Genomic DNA, 25,595 nt, shown 5'->3' on the forward strand with positions numbered 1-25,595 from the left:
AATTCCAAGTGTAGACAAGTGTTAAAACACAAGTCTTTCATTTTTTTCACACAAGTTACACTTCCACGATTAGCCTTCTCTTCTCCTTCTTGGCTGGCTTTGTTCAGCTTCTTGTTATTGGTGTAATCCAAAAAGGCATTTTGTACTTAATTTGCCATGGCCTTGAGGAGACCTGCCACACAAAGGTGATAAAAACTTTCATCAGTTTTGGAAGGAAGAAGATTTAAATCTTACTGGTGAAGCAAAAAGGAACACAAAAAGCCCCACAATTCAATTCCATGACAACTTAATTCCTGTAGGAATCCAGGTATGCTGTAAATCGTGAGCATCTGTATTCTAACTACCATGTAGCAAAATGGATTTTCTCCAACTCTAGTGATTGTATAGGCACAGTAGGTTATTGAGGGGGTTTTTAAAAGCTCTCTTGCAAGAAAAAATGGTTAGGATCTGTTCTTCCTTTTTTATAATTCTGGGTTCTTTCTCACCCCAGTCTTTCCCTGAGACTTCATTTAGAATATGTGGATCAGACAGTGTTCATTTAATTTTTTTCCTGACAAAAGTGAAAACAGTTTTTCTTTTTAAACACTTTTATGCCAAAGCCAGGGTGTCAAGACCCCTTCAACCCATCCTCTGTATCCTTTGCATTTCTGAAGACTGTAGGGTTGGGCTCTTGCTTTGCTAACACTTTTTCACACCCATCTCTGTTATTTTGCACAGGCTTAGGGTAGTGCAGGTCAGATGGGCATGTTCCTGCTTCTGTTCCTACAACTGACTCTCCTTGGAGAGCAGTTCTGCTCAGCTGGTGCAGAAATTCACCTGTGTGAGCCCAGCAGCAGTTTGAGGATCCTTGAGAGCTGATGACAGTGGTACTGATAAACTACTGATTTATTTATTTCAAACTTGGGTGGACAATAGGGGAAAGGGAGTCAATATGTCATCTTAATGATTTGCACAAATACAACTTAAAAGTGTCTCTTCCATTAGCAAAATTAGTTATTTCCTGTTGTGGCTGGTACAGTTCTCCTTGCTGCTTCCCCAGTGATGCTCCAGCAGATTCAGAGTGTGGATTGCTTAGGTAGTGTTTGCTCTGGCATGATGGGAACTTTTCTCAGGCAGATGAACACTATCTTCATAAACAGCAGGGAACACTGTAGTAAATCAGTAAGAGCACATTTACCAGAACTGAAAACTCTCCAGTGCAGATTGGATCCCTTGATGCCTATAGCTAGTAGGAGCTCTCCTTCTATTTCCATTTTATTTGAACAATTCTCACTCTGTTGCTTCTTCAAACTATTCCTTTTCAAAAAGGAGAGAAGCAGAAAAATACTTTTAGATTAACACTCCCTTCTTTCTGAGAAGAGCTGGGTCTATAAACTTTGGAATTGGGCTCTGAGCAGAAGCAAGCATAAATTAAAAATAAATAAAATAAATAAAATAAAAACTTTTAGATGCTTTCCAAACTGTGAATGTGTCACAGGAGTTGTCAGTACAAATATGACCATGTTTCATTTTAATGCAATCAAATGAAAGCTGTTGCTGTTCTGGGACAACACAGGGTCCTTTTAAACTTTGTTTAAATATGGGGAAAAAAGCCTCAGCATCATGACAACAGCAAAAGCTCCAGAACCTTTGTTATTCAAGATAAATGTATGGATTTACTGAAACAGAGGAGGTTGGCAAAGCTGAATTCCAATCAAGACAGCAATCATATTGTACAGAGAGCTCTGTTAAGGAAGCTGATTAGTAAAACAAAATGCGAGTGGTTTGCAATCTGTGTAATATCTTGAAGATTCATTTTAAGGATACCTTCAGCAGAGTTCCCCTAAAACATTCACTGTGTTTGCATTTGAAGGCAAGTGGTTTGTAAAAGGATTAGTGAACCAAAGCCTTGTGGTGTGACTTGTCTGATTGAGGGCAAGCTGTTTCTTTGAGCATTTGTGTAGCCTCTGTGTGGATACAACTTTTTAGCTCACAGGACTGTGTCTGTTCTCTCCTGTGAGATTGTATTCACTGAACTGAGTCCTTGGCTCATAGCTCTCCTGTGAGACCTCAGCAGACCCAGCTAGGTTTAGTTTCATTAGAGAAATCTGTTTGGGTGCTGTGAGTGGGACTATGAGAATAAATTACTTTATTTCCCTCTCCCCTCACCAACTTTATCTGTTGTTGGGTGAAGAATAACAAATCAAAGTCAGTGACTCAAAACGGATTTGAATCAATCCAGTTTTGTCCTGAGCTAGTGTGAAAAAATAGTTTTGATGACATGAAACAATTTATATTGGAGCATTTGTAAGACAAGACCTACGTTTGTAGTGCTGGAGCAATGGGTTGTTCTTTTGTGTAATAATCCAGTAGTGAAGGTATCCACCTAGCAAGTGGGATATGAGAAATCACATCTTTCTGCTGCCCGGGAGGATCCCCTAATCTCCCATTAGAGCTGTTCTATCTTGTATGAAAGAATTAAATAGCTGATGAGATGGAACAAAAGAGTAGTTTTTCAGGCTGCTGGCAAGGATGCGCTCTCAAGATAGAACACAGGGTTTTTACTCTCTGCTACAGTGATTTTAACTTTTTTTTTCTGTACAGCTCTTGGCTTGCATTCAGAAAAATCTCTCATTAGGCTGTATTGTGTGTATTTGGGGAAGGCAAAAAAACCCACAAAACCATAAAGGCAAAGCATTGATATTGAAAGGAGACTTTGGCAGCACACTTTACTGCATTGCTGTGTTCAAGATATTTCCAGGATAGAGAGGATGTGGGACCAAATCCAGTCAACCAGAGGGAGGAACTGAACTCATACTCCTGTCAATATGCGTGGCTGCCTCAGTCAAGGGACTTCCAGGTACCTGAGGACAGCACCACTACTAGTGGCTTAGTTAAAGAGAGAAACTCCATGTTTCTGAGAAACTTGACCCTGGTAGCTATCAGTGCAAAAACAGAGTGAGCAAAATTTGTCAATATTTATTTGTCTGTGGAACAAATAAATTAGAATATGAATAGAGCAGTAGCATTATATTCCCTTATGTTTTTCCTAATTGTCTTATCTCTTCAAACTAGGTGCAGTTTAAACTTATGTTTCCCTCCAGGAGTTGTGGATGTACAAGATGGGGACATCCTTGGGATTCTACAAGGGTTTCCTCCCTGTGCCTAAAAGTCAGGGCTGTCCATAAAGCCCATTAATTTCTCTCTCATTCAGGGACCTGGTTTGTGCTTCTCTGCAGCAGGGTTATTGTAAGAGATGGGGTTTATTGAGCAGCATAGAGTGGATTGAGACAGTTATTTGCATTTCTAGGGTTTATGTTGATTTTATTTTTTTTTAACTGGAATTGATCTTTTTCAGTGGGCAATGTGTCCATAATTCCAATCCAAGAGACTAGTTACCTACTAGTTACCTGTTTTGGAGCATGTAAGTTGAAAGCTAATGAAAAGTAAAACTTCCTTGCAGACAGTTGAAAACCTGGTCAGCCTGTCTTCAGGAGGCACTGCTACTCTTGAACATTCTCCCAACTCCTGTTATGCCTAGGCATCAAATGCTGTCCTTTACATCTGTTGTGTTCCTTATTAGTTAATAATGGCTGTAGATAAGTGTATATAAAGTAGAAGCAAATAATGAAAAATAATGGAGACTATACATCCTTCTTCAAAATGTCTCTAGCATTAGCTAATTTCAAGCCTTCCAGATGTGCCAGCTTTTCTTTATTCCATCCCATTGTTTGAAGGCTTTTGAAATTGACTGCCTGACATTTCATTCATTATATTATTTCCTTTTTCATGAACAGGAAGTTTCCAAAATGCTGAGCATTTTGTAAAGTACGTGGAATCCTTGCCTACCTATACTGGAGAGGGAATATGATCAAATGCTACCATGTTCTGGACAATGTCAATGGTTTTCTTGCTTGGAATATTATAACAACTTCTGTGAGTAAGTGTGGTGGGGACAATGGATTAAAAGAAACCAAAGTTGGGGAAATTTACATAATCCCACTAATGAAGGCTGGCATTATAAACCAAACCCTGGCTCAGCCCAAGTAACCTGGGAATTTTGCCATTGAGTTCTGTCAGGCTAGGATGTCTATGTCAATACTTGAAATTAGAGGTAATTTGTTTTAGCTTTTGTTTTAGTAAATGATCCCTTTTTACAAAAATTCTTGTTTTATATTATTCTTGGGAAGATTGGCAATTATTCTAAATATAACTAATTGCCTAAACAAATAGAAAACTCAGTCTAACGAGCAGATAAATGAGCATGAACATAACCGTGTATTTGGATGGTGCCATCTAGTTGTTGTAAAACCTAGCAGGTTTTCTTTTAAAATTTAATTACCATGGCAAATCACAGCTCGATAAAAACCCTTCAGTGTAATTTAAGACTGTTTTCATCCATTATCCAAACAGTTATTTCTCTGAAATGTGACTATTAATGTAAACCAATGACTGTCTTATTTAATGGAATCTGTGTAGCTGGCTGTTATGTGATTTTATTTTCTTATATATTTTCTTTTCCTGTGGTGCATTCCAGTAGAAATAGCTTATTTACATTGTAAAATGTAACCTATGAGAAGATCTAATGGCTTCCTGGTTTTGCAAGAGCATCTCTGCAACTCTTCTTCCTAAATCTCCCCAGTAGTCTTTTTCCACCACAGTTCTCACTGATAGAAATTCACCAAATCTGACTTTCAAAGTCCTGTACCTGGAACATCCAGGGTCAATAATCAATTCACTGTAACTTCTCAGTCATAAAGGTGGTCAGGCATCAATAACTTCTCAGGAAATTTTGAAGAACATCAACGGTATTTCATGTTTCTTTGGTATTTGCCTTATTCTTTATTTGAGTATTGAGCAAAAGTTTAATACAGCTGCTTTTTGCCTGAAACTGCAGTCTTCTCTGTTTTTAATAACTGAGTAATTTTGAATTTCTTGAATATGATGTCAAGAAAGATTAAGAACATGAAAACTATTTATTGGGAAAGACCTGAGCTAGTGAAATATGTGCTATAGGAAATGCCAGTAGTAGTCAATAGATTGGAAGACTCAGGTCTGTATATTTTTTCTATTGTTTTCTATAACACCTACAACTGAATGCTTTCTAAACATCCAGCATCTTTTTGTGACGTGTTAATTCTCTGCTAGTCTGCAACAAAGCAATATCTATTTGGGTGACTCCATTATATTGCTTCTTTTTCTCTCCTTTTTTTAGAGAATTTACTTTATACTTCTACAGAAGCCTTAATCAAAAAAGCAAACAAAACTCACCACTTGGGAAGGCAGTTCTTCCTGTGTTGCAGTGTTCTTTAGATCACTTATAAATTTTCAATTGCATTGTTTGAGAGTCATGAGAGATGTTCCCTGGTTTATGCTTGTTCAACTCTTGGCTAGATACAATCTTAAAATCTTTTAAAAAATTCAAAGTATAAATTACTTTGTGAATTAGGGAGAACCTACAACTGAAAAAAACAGTTTTCTTTACTGATCACAGAACGTGTCAGTTAAAAGCTATTCATGTTGGAAATTTTCTTAGTCTTCTGCAGAGCTTGGATGGAAGGACAAAAAGAGAAGCCATATTGTCAGATGAAGCATATACAGAGAAATGTAGTTGCTTTACTAGAACATGCATAATAACAGCTGATTTTGCAGAGTATGTGGGCTCCACAGAGTAACCAATTGACAAATTCTGAATCTGTATTTTTATTTATTAATTGTTTTATCCTACTAGGATGTATGTTATAAATTTTATGTAGCTATTAAAAATACGGAAGTATCAGTGTCTTACAGAAATATTCAAAACTTGCTATTAGGATTTTTTAATTTTTTGTTTATTGACATGAAGATTACAATTTTGGGGAGGCATTTGAGAAGCAGGGTGTAACTTTCTTGATGAGTTAGCATTTCCGAGATCTGTTATTGACAAGGAGTAAAATAACCCAAAATATATTTTTCACCCTGAGTGCCCTTCTTCCAGTTCTGAAAGTGGCTTCAGTTTCTAAGTTATTCAAGTTCTTTTGAAAATCATGTTCTCTGTCAGCAATACCAAAAGAATATCAACATGCAAAGCCTTTCTTCACTCAGGAGTTGAGGCTATTTTTAAGCATTCTAGATGAGGACAGACAAAGGGTGTCTGGAACAAGAAATGTTGCAAGTATGAATAATTCATGTCTTGTTTTAAATGAATGAGAGTTCATAGTTTTGTTTTAATTGTCAAAATTTGTTTTCAGTACAAGGCACTATGACTGGTTTGACAAAAATTGTTATTTGCTTGTATAATGCAATGTGAGCAAGCCATGCAATAGGAGCTCATCTTCCTGCTGGATCCCAGGTGACTGGGCCGTCAGCTGGCCCTCCAGATGGCACAGATCTCAAGATGACGACACGTTGGTTTATGAAGTGGAAAGTGTAATTACTGTGTTAACAATGCATAATGCTGGATTTACTGTTGGTACTAAAGCTAGACAAGTTGAATAATACATTACTAAAATCTTTCAGGAAAGAACAAATTCTTTAATCAGTAAAGAAAGGGGCTCATTGGCATTCTTAAAGATTTTCAAGTGCCTTTTCGAAAGGGATTTTTCTTATCCATCAGTATAAAAAAGTATTTGCTATGAACAAAAGCAAATGCTCCCTCCCTTCTCCAAAAATTTCATGACTTGTTTGACAGGGAGTTTTGAACATAACCATCTGAACAGCCACTGAAAAAATAAATATGGCATATGAATGTGAAGCATAATTTTGAGACATCTGAACAACCCATTTAAAATATTAACTTTGAGGTACTGATGAAATGTGTCACTGGTGACTTAGGACTGCAAACATAACCTGTGACTCTATGACTAGCTTAGCTTACTCAAGGATCTTAATGATTTTTTTAAATCTCTCTAGCTCTCCTGAAATTCTTAATGAATTATGAAATGATGCCTTAAGAAGATGCTTATAATATACATGCTTACACACACATATATATTTCCAACTTTCCTCTTTCAGGTGTTTGATAAAAAAACCAAAAAACATTCCTCTGAGATCGTTTACAAATTACTAGCTGTTACTAATTGTGTCATCACTGGTAATGATTGGTAAGATTACTACAAGTAAGGTTTCTAGATTGCTTGGATTTTAAAAGTATTTAAATTTATTTCATATATATATATGGAGAAAATTCCTTGGTTGATAACATGCCGTACCTGCTTTGATATTTTTGGCTAAATAGGATAAATACTGAGAATAATTATTCTCTACCAAAAACAACAGTTGATTAATGGAAAGACTGGTAAAGAGAATGTTGGCCGAAACCTCAGAAGGCAACATGTCTTGAGGCCAATGGCAGCACACAAGCCAAGTCATTCTTAGTTCGTATCTTTGCTATCTGTTGCTGTGTCTTGGATACAATTTAGGATAAATCCTTTCTGTTATACAGGATGTAAGATTACAAAAGCTGAATGCATTTATATCTTCATCCCCTCCAGAGAGAGGCAGACAGGTGCCTTCATATTTACTGAAGTAGAAGGAAGATAGGCAATAATTTTAATTTCTGTCTAGGTGATGAAGGCTCTGAACTGATGCTAATGTATGCTAAGTTAATGTAGCATGTTTGCTACACTAATGATGTATATGATGAACTGTGCTGAAAGTGATCATAGAGATAGGTCCCAGTAGTCAAGTGTCAGCCCTGTTCACATCTTCATATCTGTGTTGTTTGTTTTTCTGCACATGGAAATGTGACATGGCTGGTTAGATAGTAACAGGGTCATTTGTGAGCCTACAGGTGTATACAGGACTGAAGGCTAAAAGCCAGTTCCAAAATGTATTATCACTGAAGTTAAATGCGTTTATTAATGTCATATTTTAAAATGTTTCTCCACCATTTGTTTCAGGGTAATAAATAAATCTCATGCATATTAATGGCTTAGACTACAACATCAGAATAAGTTCCCTGTCAAAAAATCCTACTGTAAAATGAAGATTTTTGGAAATATTTTCATCAGGAAATAGCTAATGCTAGCAGTTAGTGACTTTTATACTTGTAGATCATATGTATTTTTCCAGTTGTTTAGGAAGCAACTCACTATCAAATACATTACTGATGAATTCAGGTTCTCCAACTTTGTGGGATTTGTTTCCTGGATGAGGCAGCAGGAACAGTGGGAGGATCTGAGCCTGTTCAAACTGAAATACATATAGAGCTGAACTTACATTTTCTAACATTATTTTTAAAAAGGTAAATCTGAGCTCTGTTACTCAGTTTGGTCAGGTGAAATATTTTTCACCAATGTTTCTTGTCTATATGTTCTATGGAAATACGTAAATCACAGTGGTAGCTCTGGTTTGCTGTCAGATCGTTTTCTGCCATGCTTGGCAGTCTTTAGCCCAAGGAGGGAAATCATGGGTTGGCTGATTTCTTAACAGCCTGTCTGGCAAGCTGACTGGGAGCTGTGAAAGCTAAGCCCTAAGAAGTCCTCTGAAGATCTAGGCACCAAAATCCTCCTTGTCTGAGCCGTTGGAGCTCTTTGGCTCTGGCTGAGATAGTTTTATAATGTTATTCTACCCTGTTACACATATGTTTTCAAAAGCTGTTTACCTTTGGGTTCTTGATCTAAGAGAAGTTCTTCCCACAAATGGTGGTTTTGTGTGAAGACAATGTGTGTCTTGGTAGAAGCTGACTGAAGCGGTCTTAATAACAATGAAAAGTATTTAGGAACAGCTAATTATTGGTGAAATAAGTGTAGAATTATTTTTCCCAGCCTTAGGATAAATCTCAGCTGTTTTCATTGTATGAAAGGAGTGTTACATACAGGTGCTTTGTCAAACAGAGAGGTCTATAGGGGAAACTCAGTGCTGTCAGTGCTCATGGTACAGCTCAGTCTTCTGGCCAAGATCTGCAGGTGGGTAAGGATGCTTTTTCCAGTGTTGTTTTCTCCCTCTGTGGGAGAAGTAAAACACAACAGCTTTACAATGCACTGGAAACATTGTTTTTCAGACTTCTTAACATTCAAGTTCTAATGTAAGATGTTTTTTGGTAGTTGTGAAAAGTAAAGGTGTGAGTAATTCATAAAAGTAACTTAAAATTGGGAAAACTATGAAGGCAAAGTTGATCGTCAGCATGAGCTCTGAATCATGTTTCAATCATCAGATATTTCACTGGTTTGCTTTCTTGTGTTTATTCTGAAAAATTTGTCTAACTCTAGTAAAACACCCAAACTTGTAGCAAGGACAACAACCCTCCAGAGTTCAGTGATGGATGAATGTTAGTAAAACATAGTTTAGATGAGAATTTTACAATGATAGCCAAAAATATTCCTCAGATATGTGGATGTCCCATCCTTGTGATTACGACTGTGTTTAGCTTCAGCTAGAACTTGTTGGCTGGATGTACCCTTCTTCCAGATTTCTCCACGTGTGTCTCTGTACTTGTAACAAAAAGGAGACTGCAAAGCTGACTGTTTTCTGAGAGACCCTAAAGATTCTCTTCCTCATACTGCTTTTCAGCTCCCTCTCTTTATGTTTGCTATTTGTTTTTCCTCACCATAGCACTTTCCAAAATGGTTGATATTCAGCATGTGATATAAACTGCGTAGAAAGGTGCAACATGTTGGGTGAGAAGGGGTGAATATAATTGACTCTTTGCTTATGAAACGCTTTTACAGAACTCAGCAATCATAGAAATATTTAATAGCCAATGTGCCTAAAAACATTTTATAATCCCTTTTGGCTGAAGAAGCAGATAAATTTGCATTGATCCATGTAAGATTTTTTTTTTCTTTAAAGTATTTAGAGGCTGCCCTTAAGGGAAGATGGTAATGATGAGACGTGCTTGTGATTTGAGTGGTAAATTAATTGCATTTCAAGCCAGGCTATATATTTTAAAACCTCCAGATAAATGTGTGTAGGGTATATCCACGGGACATAGTGGATGTTGCCTTATGAAGCCAGTACCAAATCTATAAAGCAGCAAGGCAGTGGTAAACATCCGTCTGTCAGATGCTGTGTAGCCTGAGGAGTTAATAACTATTATCAGTGCAAAGCTGAAACCATGCACAGAGGAGGTTTGTAGCTTCTACTGAATTTTCTGTAGTTTCTAGCACAATATGAGCTTGCAAGGGATAAATTACCAATGCTTGTCTCGCTGCTACTTATCCCAGAATAATTCTGTTGTCTGATGAAACAAAAAGCTACAGACACTAGTGACCTTCTCTTGATACATCCTTTTCTTCTCTGGGTGACATCTGACACGCTTGGACAGCATTTTCAGTTAACATGGTTTCTCCAGCTGACTGAAAAACAAGATATAAAAGAAACCCTGTGCTGATCAATGCAACACATTTGCACCATGCACTGTCCCTTTGCTCTGGTACACATGGTCAAATTAGTTTGGGATGCTTGTTTATCGATATTTGTCCTGATATGTGCCTATAATAGAGGAAGGAATAAAGACGATGGTTGTTTTCTTTGGCTTGAAAAAGAAACTCTTTAGGAAGTTTCTCCCTTATGTCCCTGCACCCTGTGGTCTAAGATAAATCTGCAAAAAATGTTTGCAACAAAAGTGTCTGTCTATAATTAAAATATGTTTTAGTCCCAACACTTATATTTCAATATTTTCAGTATCTCCAATTTGCACAAAACTCCTCTTCAGATCAATTCAATATCAACTCCTGCTGATGAGTTCAATATAGCTCAGTGTTCTCCTCACTTGCTGAAGAAAAACCCCTCTGAATTTGGAATTGAATATTTGTGTGCATGCATATGCATATTTCCCCAGCTGCTGCTTTGCTACCAACCACTTTGATTTATGACAGTTTCATTCTTATAATTGCTCCGTGTTTGCTACATAAAACAGAAAATGCTGTTTACTTTCATCCTAGATGACTTACTGAAGTAGACATATATAGACATGCTGAGAGACAAGTGAAAATTATGTTCTGCAAATGGCAGTGACCCAAATAATCGCCCTTGTAGCTGACACAGCCCTGGTAGGCACAGTGCACAGGAAGCAGAATATCCCCTACAGTGTAATAGCACCTGCTGCTAATGAACATGCATCCCTCTTCTAGTTCAGAAATCTAGACAATCTCCAACTTTCCAGTGGATCCTAGGCTGACCAGAACAATGTCATACAAACAGCACAGAGGTAATTGATCTCTCCCTTTTTCTTCTTTGAAAAAAATCCCATTCTACCTTGAATCCTTGAGGAGTTTAGTCATAGTAAAAAGCAAATAGACGGTGAGCTTAGCAAATTGCAACAGTTCCACCAGATGCTGTTGCAAATCATGGAGTTTCAGAGAACAATAGCAGAACCCTATTTCAAAAGATAAGAAGGGTAAAAATTATAAAACTGCATACTTAAAGCTCAAGAAACCTTTTTTCAAGGCATGCAAAGGGTGAAACTTTTTTCTCTTGAAGTAGCCTAGGGGTTGTTTTTTCTCAAACAGTAAATTTTCTATGAAACTGGATTTTAATTGAAAAACTTTGAACGAGCATCATTTTTAATAATACAAAGCACAGATATGTTCTTACAGACTCTCCATTTTTCATCAAACTTAATGGGAAGAGTGATGTACTGCACTGTCATATAAGAAATAAAGAACATTTTTCTTTCCAGGGTTTATCTTTAAAAAATGCTCATTGGCAAAACTTACTTGAAGCTTGATTGTGCTGAGTGACTGTAAAAGTTAATCAGAGCCACGAGTGCATGCTACTTTCCAAGAAGCTTAATATACAGCATTTTACAGGGAAGCTGGTCCTGTGGATCTCAGGTGATCTGGGTCACTTCTAAACAAACCTGTGTGTTTCTCTGCATGTTCTTGGTCCAGTTGCTTCATCCCAGTCTACTGATTCTAGAGGAGGAAAAGGTACACTCTTCATTCAGAAAAGTCTAAATGACCATTACATATGTCCTACACATTGTCAAAGCACATGCAATCATGTTTCCTTTCACAGATTAAATCCTCCTGTATTCAGGGAGCCTGCAGAATTCAGTTCTCCTCCTGTAGGATTAATATAAAAAACAGCATTACATTTTTGTCTGGTTTTGAAATAATATTAACAACATGTATTTTGCAAGAAAAAAAATATATTTGTTAATACACACCTACTGTTTTGGTCTCTAGCAGTGTACCTGAAATACCCCACTCTATAGATACTTTAAAATGAAATTGTGGCTCCTGGAAACTGGTGTGTGTGAACTGTCTATGCAGAGCTGTGATAAAAGAAAAAATCTAGAGACTGCATTTCATACTGTATATGCATAATGTATAGAATTCATGTATTTCCATTTTCCTGCTCTTCATTTCCTCAGGCTCTTTGCCACACTCCCTTTTTCCTTAATTTTCTACACTGTTCTTACTTAGAGGTTAGGATGGACAGCAAACAGTCTGGACATCTTCAGACCACTGTATTTTCCCAGCATCCAGAATTTTTTGACCTGTCCTACTGTTTGGGGTTTTTTGTGTTGTTTGTTTTTTTGTTTTGTTTTTGTTTGTTTTGGTTTGGGTTTTTTTGTGGTCATATAATGTCTTGAATAATGATGATGTAATTCCCATCAGGATTGAGCATTGCCAAAATATAGACAATGACTGTTTAATGATATTGTGAAGATGAAAAGAGATTGAGGTTAAGGAAACAAATGCTTATTTGTCATTAATTAGTAAGCTTGATTGATTGGGGAGTTTTGTTTTTCTTTTAGGTTTTATTTCCTCCTAATTTTTCAGCTTAATCATATGGTGTTGCTGAAAATGCACTTAGGATATTCTCATCTTGACCAATTTATAACTGATCTCCTTCTGTGGTTGTCCCTCTACAATCAGACTAGAGAGAACAAATTTATGCCATAGATTATTGTAATAAGTAAAGTACCAGCTAATCTTGGATTGACATTTGAAAGTTAAAGATACAAGTGATGATAGAACAAGGAATCTGATAGAGGAAAGAAGTAAGATAGTTGTGTAAACGTGTCCTTAAATGTAATGACATGGGGTCACTAAGCCAAGCACATTGCAGTGATATTGGGTTCAGTCAAGATACTAGAAAATTATCAGATATTATCAACAAGAGTTGTAACTTACAAAGGAATGCTCAGGCCAAGCTGCTGTTAAAACAGGCAAGGCCGACATATCAGTGGGGTCCAGGACAAAGGCACATTGGTTTTGATACTGTCTCTTCTTTACGTATTATCACTCATACATTTTCATTAAAGTAAACCTGTGAGTGTGGCATGACCTGAGACCTGAAAGCTATCATCTGTATTTTGACTGTGAAGGTCATTTAAACTAACGTGATGGTTTGCTTCCCACAAGGTTGTTGCACCAGCTGATGTGGAGATACTGCTGAGCTCTGCAGGTCTGAGGACAGTGCATGCCAGCACTGGGCTGCAACAACGTGGGGTTCTTTGGGTAGCTGCAGGCCTTCCAGATGTTACTTTTCTTTACAACTGGTTTCCATCCTGGAGCCACAGGCTACCAACATTTGATTATGTCAGTAAAGACACAAGGCTGAAAATAAAACCAAAACTATATCACTGGAATGAGCTTTGGTTTACAAATAAATCCCTAAACATCCTTCCTTTTCCTTTTTGTAGAATTACTGAATATTTCTAAAGCTAGGTGGAAGGGTACTTCTAACATAAGTTATTTCTGTTTTGCACTCTTCATTCACAGTCCAGCCTGACAAGTAAAGCCACTACCACTGTTGGGCAGTTGCTGGACTGTAAAGTAGGGTGGAAACACCTCTTCATTCTTCATTGGCTCACCAAATATTCATTTTTTAAAGACCAGTACCTTAAAAGTTTGTTTTACTAGTAGTTTGCAGGAATAGATGTGATTGCTATGCTGCAAGTGTAAAGTGACTTTTACTGATGTGCCACCTCTGTGTGTGCTTATAGCTCAAGAAATGGTTTGGGTTAAAATTTTCTGCTCACTCAGATGTAATTTCTGATATGATCACACTAAAGCTGTTCAGTAAGCTAAGAGCAATTTTTTTTTTAAATTCTGTTGGATAAACTTTCGGAGTGACTTTGACAAACAATCTGTATATGTGCAGTTAAAATCTGGCATAGAACTAATTTCATGAGCTGTTCTGCTCAGCCTCTTTTGCTTCCCCTCCCTGAGCCTGTAAGCGGGAGTAGCTGGATACAGACCTTCTGGGAAGGGAGGGACTGGCTGGTTGATGATGGTTGTGCTGAGGAACTGGGGTTTACAGTGGATAATGAGTTTAACAGGAATCTATGACATTGTGGTGTTGAGAAAGGCAAAGGCTGTTTAGAAGCTACAATACTGCTTAGAATACATCCAAATTATTTTTCCTGGTTTGCTCTTATGAGGCTTTAAGTGTGGTCTGTGCCCCATAGGATTTGATTATTTAATAACCCAATAGAGGGATCTGGGACAGACTGATGGTAAAAACTATCATTTCTAGAAAAAAGTCCCGTGACAGAAGTTTGCACGAATTGAGGCCGAATTTGTCCAAGGACAAAAAGACAATTCAGACGCTGGCATGGCATTTTTCTGATAAGTGAAAAGTAATTCTTCCCTCTCTGAGAACAAATATTGAGCAGGGTGCTTACCTTACAATAAAAATAGTTAATTAGGCATCAGGAAAAGCTCTAAGGAACAACAGGAACCCACTGCAATAGCCTGCTGAGGGAGACTGTTAAATCACTACTGTATATCCCACTCTTGAAAATTGCCACCAAGCATCTATCTGGAATGGGACAGCATTATTGATTTCTCCTGTATGAAGGAGAAAAAATTGTCTTCTGCTTTCTATGGAGGTGGAAAAAAATTAGGCAAATTGAAAGTTCAAAGCAAGCTAAAATGGCTGTAGTACAGTGAAAACTGAAGAAAGTCATTATGGAAAAATGACCGTGTCAGCAAAATTAAGAATATGCAAACGTGTAATGTGCTAAATCAATAAGCACTTGTATAGCATATTCTTTGTAAAATATGTATTGTACCTGATAGGAGATAAGAAAGCAGTTGTACACCATGTACAGTGAATGTGTCTGTGGACCTGCACAATGAAATCGGGTCAGTCCCTCAGATATTGAGGGTAATCCAAGTGCAGCACACACCTAGACTCACCATTCCAAAAACTGAAATGTTGGAAAGGGCATGGTTTTTAATGGGTCTCATGCAGAGCTGCAATAATGAGACAGTTTCTTAGCACAAGAGCTATGAAAAAAAATCCTCACACACATTTACTCTGGTGCAGCAGTCAGAGCAGAGCTGGCCAAAACCAGCTGGCTGCAGGATATTAGTCTAATGGAGACTGCTGCAGAATGATAGGGGAGAGCTTTGGCCAAATTGCCAATGTCTTTAAAGAGGTTGTGAATTCAGGGCCAGGGGAATTGTGCCAATTACTGTAGTATTTACTCTATGATGTCATTATTGATCATGTCACTTTGAAATGGGATTTGCAGGCCTACTGCTATGTTAACAAAACATGTTGAGATTACATGCAGTTCTTGGCACATAGAGTGTTTGGGGCCTTGACTTTGTGTCCATTCCCCTCCAGGAAAAAAAGGGATTTCAGAGAATAAGGCAGAGACAGGGAAGGAAGCAACGAAGGGAGACTGGCCCTGACAGTCAGTTTGCTGTCATTTGCTTTGCCTGAAATGAAGTTCTTTCAGATACTGATAGGTCTAAGAGTTCCCTGGGGGAGTGAGGGGAGGCATCCTTGTTCTTTATATGAGATCTGTTGTGACCCCTTTTGCTGTTATAATTAGTTGTTGGGGTTTTTTTCCCCTTGACAGTGCTGGAGAATTTTCTATTTAATTTGCTAATCATCTGCTGAGGTATAGAGCTGCTAGAAATAAACATGTTAAAAGAAGAAATCAGCTCTTCTGCTGCTTAGGCAATTCCCTGGCACTTGCCATTTGTGCCAGTGCATAAACGTTTGAACCTAACCAGGTTACTTAAGATTAATTTTGCTGCATTAAACACAGAGTGATTATTGTTAGCCTCAAAAAACAGGTTTTCTTATGAAAAGTGTAGTACAGAATGCACACAAGTGTGCATGTACCTGCACATACAGTGCAGCAAAGCTTTACAGAACACACCTCCAGCTTTGCTTGGAAGTGAGGGTGGCACTTGCATTAAATGACACCAGTGCCAGTCTTGTATTAAACTGGAGACCAAACCTGTGACTAAAATAGAATAGTCCTATGAGGGATCTACCTTAAATTTGTCTTTAGAGCTTTCCTTTGTTACAATAGTTGCTGTGTAACACTGCAGTACAGCCAGCATCCTTCTTGCCAGCTTCCCAGCACACAAGTGATGCCTGCTCCGTATTCCAACCTTGCTCTCAGGGAGCTGAATCTAGGCTGCCTCAGCACTCAGTGGGTCAGGCAAGTCTCTGCTTTGCTATGTGAAACTAGTCACGAGATTGATTTGAACCGTTGAAAGGGCACAAAGGAACTTTATGGACCCGAAAATCAGTTTGTATATATGTACACACGTGTACATATGTATTTATAAACATATATCTCAGATATATAAATAGGATTTGGCATATGTATATTCAATATGTTTTTATGTCTGTATGTGTTCTGCTGCTGAAATGCTACTAATAGAGAGATTTAGAGGCACCATTGAAAGAACATTCCTTTAATTAGAGAAGTAATTCTTAGTTTTTATAAACAATTATTGTTTCTTTTACTAACAAAGGCCTTTCTGCAGCTTCTGTGTGGCTAGTCAGTTGGTTTTACATGTGTAATGTGGAAGAACCATGGAATATACTTGCTACAGAATGAACAGGCAATTTATTTGGAATAACCTCATATTAGATCGCTTTGACAACTACATTAAACCTAAGGCAAATCGATGATATAATTAAAATCTATTTTCTGTTCTTTGTCGAAGAATTCAATCCATGAGCAGAGACACAGTAGATGAAAACTTTTAAAAGAAAACAGAGTAACAGTAATTTCTTTTGTGTCGTGGAATCCAGTTACAGACTTTAGATAAATTCTAGCAGGTACAGAGAGGCACCAAGTCAGAAGTCACAATCTGCATCTAAGGCGGAAATGAATCTTTCAGATATTGCACAGATATTGTTACCAGAACAAAAATTTCTAAGATGATAATTTTATGACAGATGTATCTGTTATGAAATATAAAAACGGTTTAAAAATATACAACCTAGATCAATAATGGGAGACTTCAATTTGAAATTCAACCTCTGCTACTAAGATTTTTTTCTCTATGCTTGTTTATCTTAATATCAGCTATTTCAAGCAAGCAGTTCTAAAGAGGTTAATGGATTTTTGTGATAAAAGAGAGCCCGTATAAAAGTTCTAGTCTAATTTTCTATTTTCAAAGCTACAATATTTTTTTCAAATGAAAGCCACATTTTTGTCTATGAATTGTATTCCAAATTATGCACTGAAAGTCAATAGAGCTTTTAGTGGGTTGCAGATTATGATATTGAACAGAGAAAAGCTAGTTAGAGTATTGAACTCCCTGCGAAATATATTGCAATTAATAATATTGGTAAGAACTCTAGTTCTGCTTCTGCTTTGCTGAGGTCTTAGAACCTGTGAAGCAGATGAACATTTGTAACTGTATTTGGAAACAGCAGGTGCCAATTTTCCTTTTTGTTTTCGTAGTTGGTCTAGGGTAGGTGAGTGGTTTAGAGTCAAAAGCTTTTTGTCCTTGATGTGATTCCTATGACTATTACCATGGTCAAGAAATCTGTCATGGAATTCCAACACAGAATTCCCAGTTGTCTGACACTCTTATAATTCTGGCTATTAATGATAGCATGTTACTCATCTTTCAAAGGCTAAATTCTGAGACAGAGAAATACTTTTGCAAAAAAAAATAAAAATGCCTTACAGTTGCTTTGGATTTTAGCCTTCTATCCATTGATCGAATCCTGAATATCATGTTGGCAATGGGATCCATAGCATGACTCTTCAGCTACATACACAGGCTGCACCCTAAAGCAAATACAGAATCTCTGTATCTAAATAATAATCCAGGATGAACATGAAAAAGACTCTAGATCTGACCACAGATGCTGAACAGGTTTAAATGCACAAACAAGGATTTCAATCTGCCATTAACAAATGCATGTGTCTTAGATTTTAGATAAGAAGAGAGGTTTTTTGGAAATAAACCTACTTAGCACCACAGCTGTGTTTGCACACTAGTGTGAAGGAATTGAGCAGCACATGTTACAGAATTTCAAATAGTAAAAGGAAAAAATACAAAGCCGGTTATGGAAAGCTGTTGATAAAGTTGCTCCAGATGAGACATAGTCTGAGAATATTTGGATGTAGTTGGTTATTTGGGACTGTTGTGCAAGTATTATTGGCCATTTGAACCTATCACATTCACAGAATCTTGCAGTTGTTACTTATAGCTATTATGGCTTTATACTTGCTGCTGTTGGTAGTTGTTTCTTTTCATACTTTCAATGCTCATTATTTCCTATGGTAAATTTGAAAGAAATACACATTTTATCCCCCAGGGTTAATAATTAGAATGCCAGTGGCAAAACTTTGTCTTTGGGAAAAATTGCTGCAGGACCAAAATGGTAATTAGTGTAGACAATTCAGAAGTACCTGATGGGCACTCTGATTTGTGAGATAACTAATTGGCTAACCACATAAAGTACAGCTACAGTAACTTTCTAAAATTGCTTTGTCATCATAATTATACCTTGTGCCAGCAGTTCTAAGCAAAACTTGCTATTAGCTTAATTGAGAAAGAAGCAAAGTGAAAAAATAGCTGAGCTAATGACCCAAAAGCTACAGCAGGTGCAAAGCAAACCCAAGAAATAGATCCTTGGACCACACAGAAGTGAATTCCTAATTCTGGAGCATTAAAGATAAATGCTGCCAATTACTCCATGGGTGCTTCATAATAATGCACTCAAAGCTTTTGCCTATTTTTGAAACAGGTCTTAAAATGAATTCAGTTAAACATTACTGCAGCTTTCTCTACATGAGTATGTCATACAGGGATTTGTTGTGGTGCTGGGAAATTCCTCGGCTTTCTTCTCTACCAGAAGGGAGTAACTAAATCACTGGGAAACAACAAGAAGCACATGATACTGTGACAGGGGTGACAGCTGATCATCACCTCTCCAAAGAGCAGAGACTGGCAAGTTTGACTGATGTCCCTAGAAGTTAGAGAGCTGGGTTTTGCTGGCAGATAGCAGAACTGTTAGTGATAATCTACTCCTTTCCATCCTGAATCTCTTCTGGAGAAGAGAACAACACCTGCAATTGCTGACAGTGCAGCTGCCATCATGCAGAATGGAATATAGAGAAAAAGGATAACAATGGCAATTTAAAAATCGAAGTTGAAATCATTTTTATGGTAAAATGATCCTCAAATTCTATAAGTTTCTGGAGGAGAATAAGTGGGTTAATAGTTTTGAGCAGCAGGCCAGCAATTCTTATTGATGTTGTCTTTTTTTAACTAGGAGTTAAACATATTAAGTGTGATTGTAAATTCATGCCAATGCTTTTTACAACTATCACCTGCAGCCTGGTTCTTAGGAGCAGCAAACAAATGTCCCACAGGATCAACATATAAGAAATAAAATAATGCTCATCACCAAGGGAGCGGAGCTATGTAGTTGGAGCTGTTTATCTGACTTAAATAAAATCATTGCAAATTTCTGTGACAAGGGTGACTTGAATAATGATTTTCATACACTTTAAATATTTCTGTGGATTTTGCATGCAAAGCATAAGGCAGATTCACAAGACAGATGAGAAATCTGGCTAGTTCACCTGTTTACTCCAACGCAGGATCAGCTAAGTCTACATCACTTCTGACAGATGTTTGTCCAAGCTGGTCTTAGCAAAGTTCCTAGGTAACCTCTTTCTGTATTTAACCACAGCTATAGTGAAAAAAATTTCACTTATACCTGTGCTTTTCTTGTTGCCATATACAGCTGTTTCTTCTACAATTGCAGTAGAAGTTATCTGCAATTGCTTTGTAGAACATTTTATTTCTGTTTTCAGTGACAATATTTTGTGGAGGATAAAACTTATCCCTGCATATCATCCTGTTTTTCTGCTTTAATAAACACTGTTTCTGCAATTGTTTCTCATGGATCCAGTGGTTGGCACCTCTAATCACTTACTGTTCTCCTATTCCTAGACCAAATCTTTCCTAGAAAGTTATGTTTTAAATCCAACAAGATGGTTCTATTGTCAAGGACAGACAGAAGAAACTATTTATTTTTATGGGTATGTATGCGGCTAATCTGTCCCTGTACCCAAGCCGGCAGTTTGCTTTCTCCTATTTCACATTCACTTTGTGTTCTGCAGCACTGTACAACATATTTCAAATTCTGATTTGTTCAGAAACTAATCAGTGCTTACTGCTGGAAGTGTTTGCTATGGGTAATACGCCAGCCATAATGTGGTTACTTAAATCATACCATGGGTTCTCTTTCCCCTTTCTTTCCTGCCCTGTACAAATAGATGGCTAACAAAGTATGAGCGTGAGCCTGTGTCACATTCATAGAGTGTTAGAGATTGGAAGAGACCTCTGGAGATCATGGATTCCAACCCCCCTGGCAGAGCAGGATCACCTAGGGCAGGTGACACAGAAATGCATTCAGTCAGGTCCTGAAAGTCTTCAGAGAAGGAGACTCTACAACCTCTCTGGGCAGCCTGGTCCAGTGCTCTGTCACCCCTACAGGCAGTCATGCTTTGTGAAAGTTGGGTAGTCTTTGTTGTTGTTGTTGGTTGGGGGGTTATTTCCTACCTCCATTTTTTTTCTTGACAGGTTTTCTTCAAGATGACATAGAAACAATTTAAATGCAATGAGGTGTTCTGTGTATTCAAAGACTTTGGACTGACCAATATTAAAGGTATTCTAGTCAATCAGCAGATTATTTTTCAGATAGCATTATTAAAACAAAATATAATACACTACTAAGTGCTGCTACTACTTCTTCAGATGGTTTGTTTATCTGATTTCCTTACTGACATGCTATGATGGGAATTTTTGATGCTGTGTCTCAGCAAAATAATTTAATTTGTTCTGAAGATCAAAAGTTAAAATTCTTTACACCTACAATAGTGAAGAGAGTTCTTTGAATCCTGAAGTTGAGTTTTTGTTTGGTGGTTTGTTTGTTTTTTAATTCCTATTAGATGCTGAAAGGAGTATAGTTTTCTTCTTCGAAAAGGCTTAAAAATTGTTTAAGTACTTAATTTATCCATCTATTGACAACTTTTGTAGGTCCTGGGAATGTGTTTTGAGGCAAGACCATTCTCTGTACAGCTATGAAAGCTCCACAATTGGAAAAAAAAAAGTCTTTTTGAATATCTGAATGATAAATCTATTTCTAATTGTTCTTTTGGTGCTATATAGATTTTGAATTATTCTTTGCTTTTTTATGCATATTTATAGGGCTTATTTAAAAAAGAAATCATAAATCATGGACAAAGCTCCATTCAGAATAACAGGATGAGAGGATTAAATATCTCAGATGTTCTGTATATTAATCTCTTCAACATCAGTTCCTCTGTAAAAAGAAATGTGTCCACTAGTGATATTCTTTTCCATTTGACCATGTATCTGGGTCCTGTATGTTGTCCAGCTCGTATATTTACACACTGTTAGCAGTGATATAAAAGCTGAAGAACACAGAAAATATAAGGTCACAGTACACTGACAACTTTTCTGCTTACCTTTAGGGGAGGAGGGGAAAGTTTTGAATGAAGTGGGATTTTCTTTCTTGTCTGCCTTGGTTTTGTGAGTGTGTGGGCATTCATTTTGCCTTGTCTTAACGCTGGAGGTTTTGTTTGTTTTTTAACATTCTGGGAGGGTAGACCAGTATGACCATGTTTTATAAAGCAGCTGAGAAGCCCTAACAATAGACCCTCCTGAATGTCTCTGCCAGGAGACTGCAAGTGCAAGATGCTGGTGTAATGTGTGGTATGTTCTCTGTGCCCATTGACCTGTGTTGGCCTGATGTCATAGATGGCAGCAAAATTGGTATCTGACACACTGTTGTCCTTGCCTGTGAAGGTCTTTGCAGAGGAGAATGTACCAAGATCTAGTGAGGTGAAAGGCTGACATGGGAGATTTGCATTCATTTGTTTTTTTGCTGACGAGAACTCATTGGATTGTATGCCAGCTTTGTGCTTTTTAATGGATGCAGGTAGCCCACCAGTAAATTTGCAGTTGTATAATCCCATTAAAATAATGTTTAAATTAGTATTGGTCAACACAGGAGCATCCAAACTGGTATTGATTTTTTTTTTGTAATTTAATTTTAGAAAGCAGGGGTGAATTCATGACAGGACTTTCAAAAATATGCATAATGTTCCATTCAAGCAAGAAAAACAGAATTCCATCCTGAGAGTGAAGATGTTTAAATATAGGTTAACAAATTCATTAAACTGTAATAACTGGTGGAACATGCTAAGTTAAATGGGCAGCACTTGGACTTGCAGATATATGTAGCCTTAATTATCTGATAAGGAATATAAGGCATTTTTTGGAGTTCATGGCCTTTCTATGAGGGAGAAGGCCTCTCATGAGGACTACAAAGATGTAGTGGGGCTATGCAGGGAGAAAATTAGGAGAGTCAAAGCCCAGATAGAACTCTGTACTGCTGATAGAACTGTAACTGCTGTTACAGATAATAAAAAATGTTTCTATGTCAGGGAGGTGGTTGAGCCACCATCTCTGGATGAGTTTTAAAGTCATACAGATGTAGTGTTTGGAGATTAGTTTGGGGTGAACATGGTAGAGCAGGGTTAAAGGTTGGACTTGGTGATCTTAAAGGTCTTTTCCAATATAAATGTTTCTATGATTATATTAATTAATTTCCCTTTTTCGAATGACCAAGAAACAATACATACATGTACAGATAAAAAAAGCTCTGGCAAAGCTAAAGCAGCTAAATGAATTGGCTTAATGCAAAGTTGTTATCTACTTAAATGCTTCCAGGACTCAGTAAACGGGAGTACAAATTGAATATCGTGTATAAGCAATTCAATTAAGTTAAACATTTGAAGTTGTAGCACAGCAGAATGATGAAAATATTTGCTGAAGTTTACCCCACTGTCATAGTTGCTTTTTAGTAGTTGTGTTTTAAATTCTCTTAAATATCTTCTCATATTTTCCCACTAACCTTCTACATGGGTGTAATATATCACAGAAAGCGTAGGGTTCATTCTTTAGCACTAATAGCTTTTAGCATAATGTTCTAGATCTTCTGTTTTGATGCTAGTGGCAGGAATCCCATTAATTTACCTGGGAAAAGAATGTGCCCAGATTCTAGATAAACTAATAAAAATATTTTGAACTCAAGTTAAAGCGGAATTTTAAGTTTTGGCCAACTGTAGCCGAATACCATTGAGTTTAAGGAATATTTTAAAGTGTTTAACAAGCTTCATCCTTAATAACAATAGAGAAGCTGAGTCCTATATTGCTAGAGAATTTATTTGACAAAAGTTGTTACTGAAGGCAAAATGTTCCACTAGAAACATACCTTGGAGGCTGAACCTTGAAGACCAACAGCAAATCTCCAGCTCAGGAGAAGTGGAATACTTTTTCCCTAAATGCCAGAGCCGGATGAAAAAGTAACTAAGCCATTGAAACTCCATAGTCTGTACTACCCCTGAGCAAAATAACCTCTTCATTGCAGCTCAAAGTGGTGTGTTCAAAACACAGGGATTTGTGAGTAATTTTGTGGTTTGTTCCTCTGCCCCCACTCTCCTGGATAGACACTTGCCAAGAACTTCTCTTTTTCTTTAAGCTTGTTGATAATTCCTAGCAAAAAAAGATGGAATATTTACCTTTTTTTTCAAATTTAATTGTTGTTTGAGAAAATAAAGCTTTTCATCTGCTGATGGTACTTGCTGATGTTGCCAGCTTTCAGGAACAGTCTTCTAAAATTAGAAGAGATTTGATAAAACCTTTAAATGGAATCTAAATTGAAACTGCTCAGAATATGAAATAAAAAGGCAAAATAAATCTGTTCAGATTTAGCAGAATTTCTATGTAAAAAGAGGTGTATTCTGTTGAAAATGTACACATGCACATATATATTATATAAATATGTACACTTGCATTTTTGCCAGTGTCCTTACACCACCCATTTGCCAATTTAATTTTATTTGTATCTATGAATACAGTCATAATTTTGAACTTCTATGCAAGTTCTTTGGCTTAAAAAAATTCTTGCATTTATTCAATTGATTCAAGTAGTACTAGGTAAAAAACATTTGCTGTCTATAATAAATAATCAGTACTCTTACTTCCCCGTAACAAAGGCATCACTATATTTTGTATATGATTGATAAGAAAACTTCAACTGAAGTCCTTGTCAGAAATCATACTGAGCATATGGTATGATTGTGTGTGGAATCAGTCTAGCTGTGTTATACATAAGCATTATGTAGCTTGAAGTAATTTTAAGTTTCTTTCTGTAAACACCCCATTATGAGTTTGAGTTAAGTCAGTGTGTATGTTGCTGTTCTGTATGGCAAATATTTTTTTAAGAGTACTGGTAGAGGAGTAGACACCAACGTCATGCACCACTTTATCTTAATTTTACTTCAGAAAACAAGATGTCATGTTATGCAATGGTTGCTGTGAATGTCTCCCAGTGGTCTCATTCTCTTCCCCTCAATTACTTATCCCATGTGGCCTTGAAACATGTTGTAAAACTGTCCATGTACAGGCTGGAGAATTTTCTGGAAGTTATAAACTTGATATATATGCAGTGAGAAGATGACTACTCCCAGCAGTTCCCTGCCAGGCCTTGCAGACATCAGCAGGTGCTCCTGCAGGCAGGGGGAGGAGACAACCTGTCCTGACCCTCTAATGGGGAAACTGCATCTATGTGAACTGCAGTTTGTCCACTATGAAATAACAACAGAAATGACTGTTCTCTGTATGCTCTGCAATTTTTAACGGTTCAAACCGAAGAAACACTTGTCTTTTTTAATAGAGGTGATGCAACATCTTCCAAAGAGGAATCTTAAGCAGTAAAGTGAGTTGTTCCCTAGATATGTGCTGCAGAAGGTTGAGCCCCATAATGAGATAGAGCAGCAGGGCTCCCCTTAGGCATTTGTTGTAGATCATCAGTCTTCCAAAATGTGGTCCTTACTAGTAAAGTTATCCTCCTCTGTAATGAGTGTCATATTCAAATAAATGCTAATGGAGTGGTGGCTCCTGGTGTTTAGCAAAGATCAGGACACTGTGTCAAACGTTTTCCGCAACGCTTTCTCCTGACTCGATCTTATAAAGCTTCTCTGGGTTGAAGACTATTCAATATCACTGCCAAGTGCTTTAGCAGAGGGGTTTCAGAGAGTTAGATTATTTATCATGTTGTACCTGGATGGGTTGGAGCTGTTTTGTCACTGTTCCCAGAAAAATGTGCTGAGTTGTGTGAAGCACAAGGAAGGCATCGATTTATTTTGCGTCACTTCTGAACCTACCTCCCTCATCATCTGATTTAGTCACACTATTAGGTGTCTGTTTTACAGATCTTCAAATATTCCACTGCAAAAAGGAGTTAGGGATGTACACTGCTTATTAGAGAGGCTGAAAAACTGAAAGGACTGTGTATTTTGGTGTAAATATTCTTGTGGCATGCTTTAGACTGCCTTTAATTTTCCACCTCAGTTGATCTCT

This window comes from Chaetura pelagica, unplaced genomic scaffold (assembly GCF_000747805.2).
Source record: "Chaetura pelagica isolate M959 unplaced genomic scaffold, ChaPel_1.0 scaffold436, whole genome shotgun sequence".
NCBI classification, from domain to species: Eukaryota; Metazoa; Chordata; class Aves; order Apodiformes; family Apodidae; genus Chaetura; species Chaetura pelagica.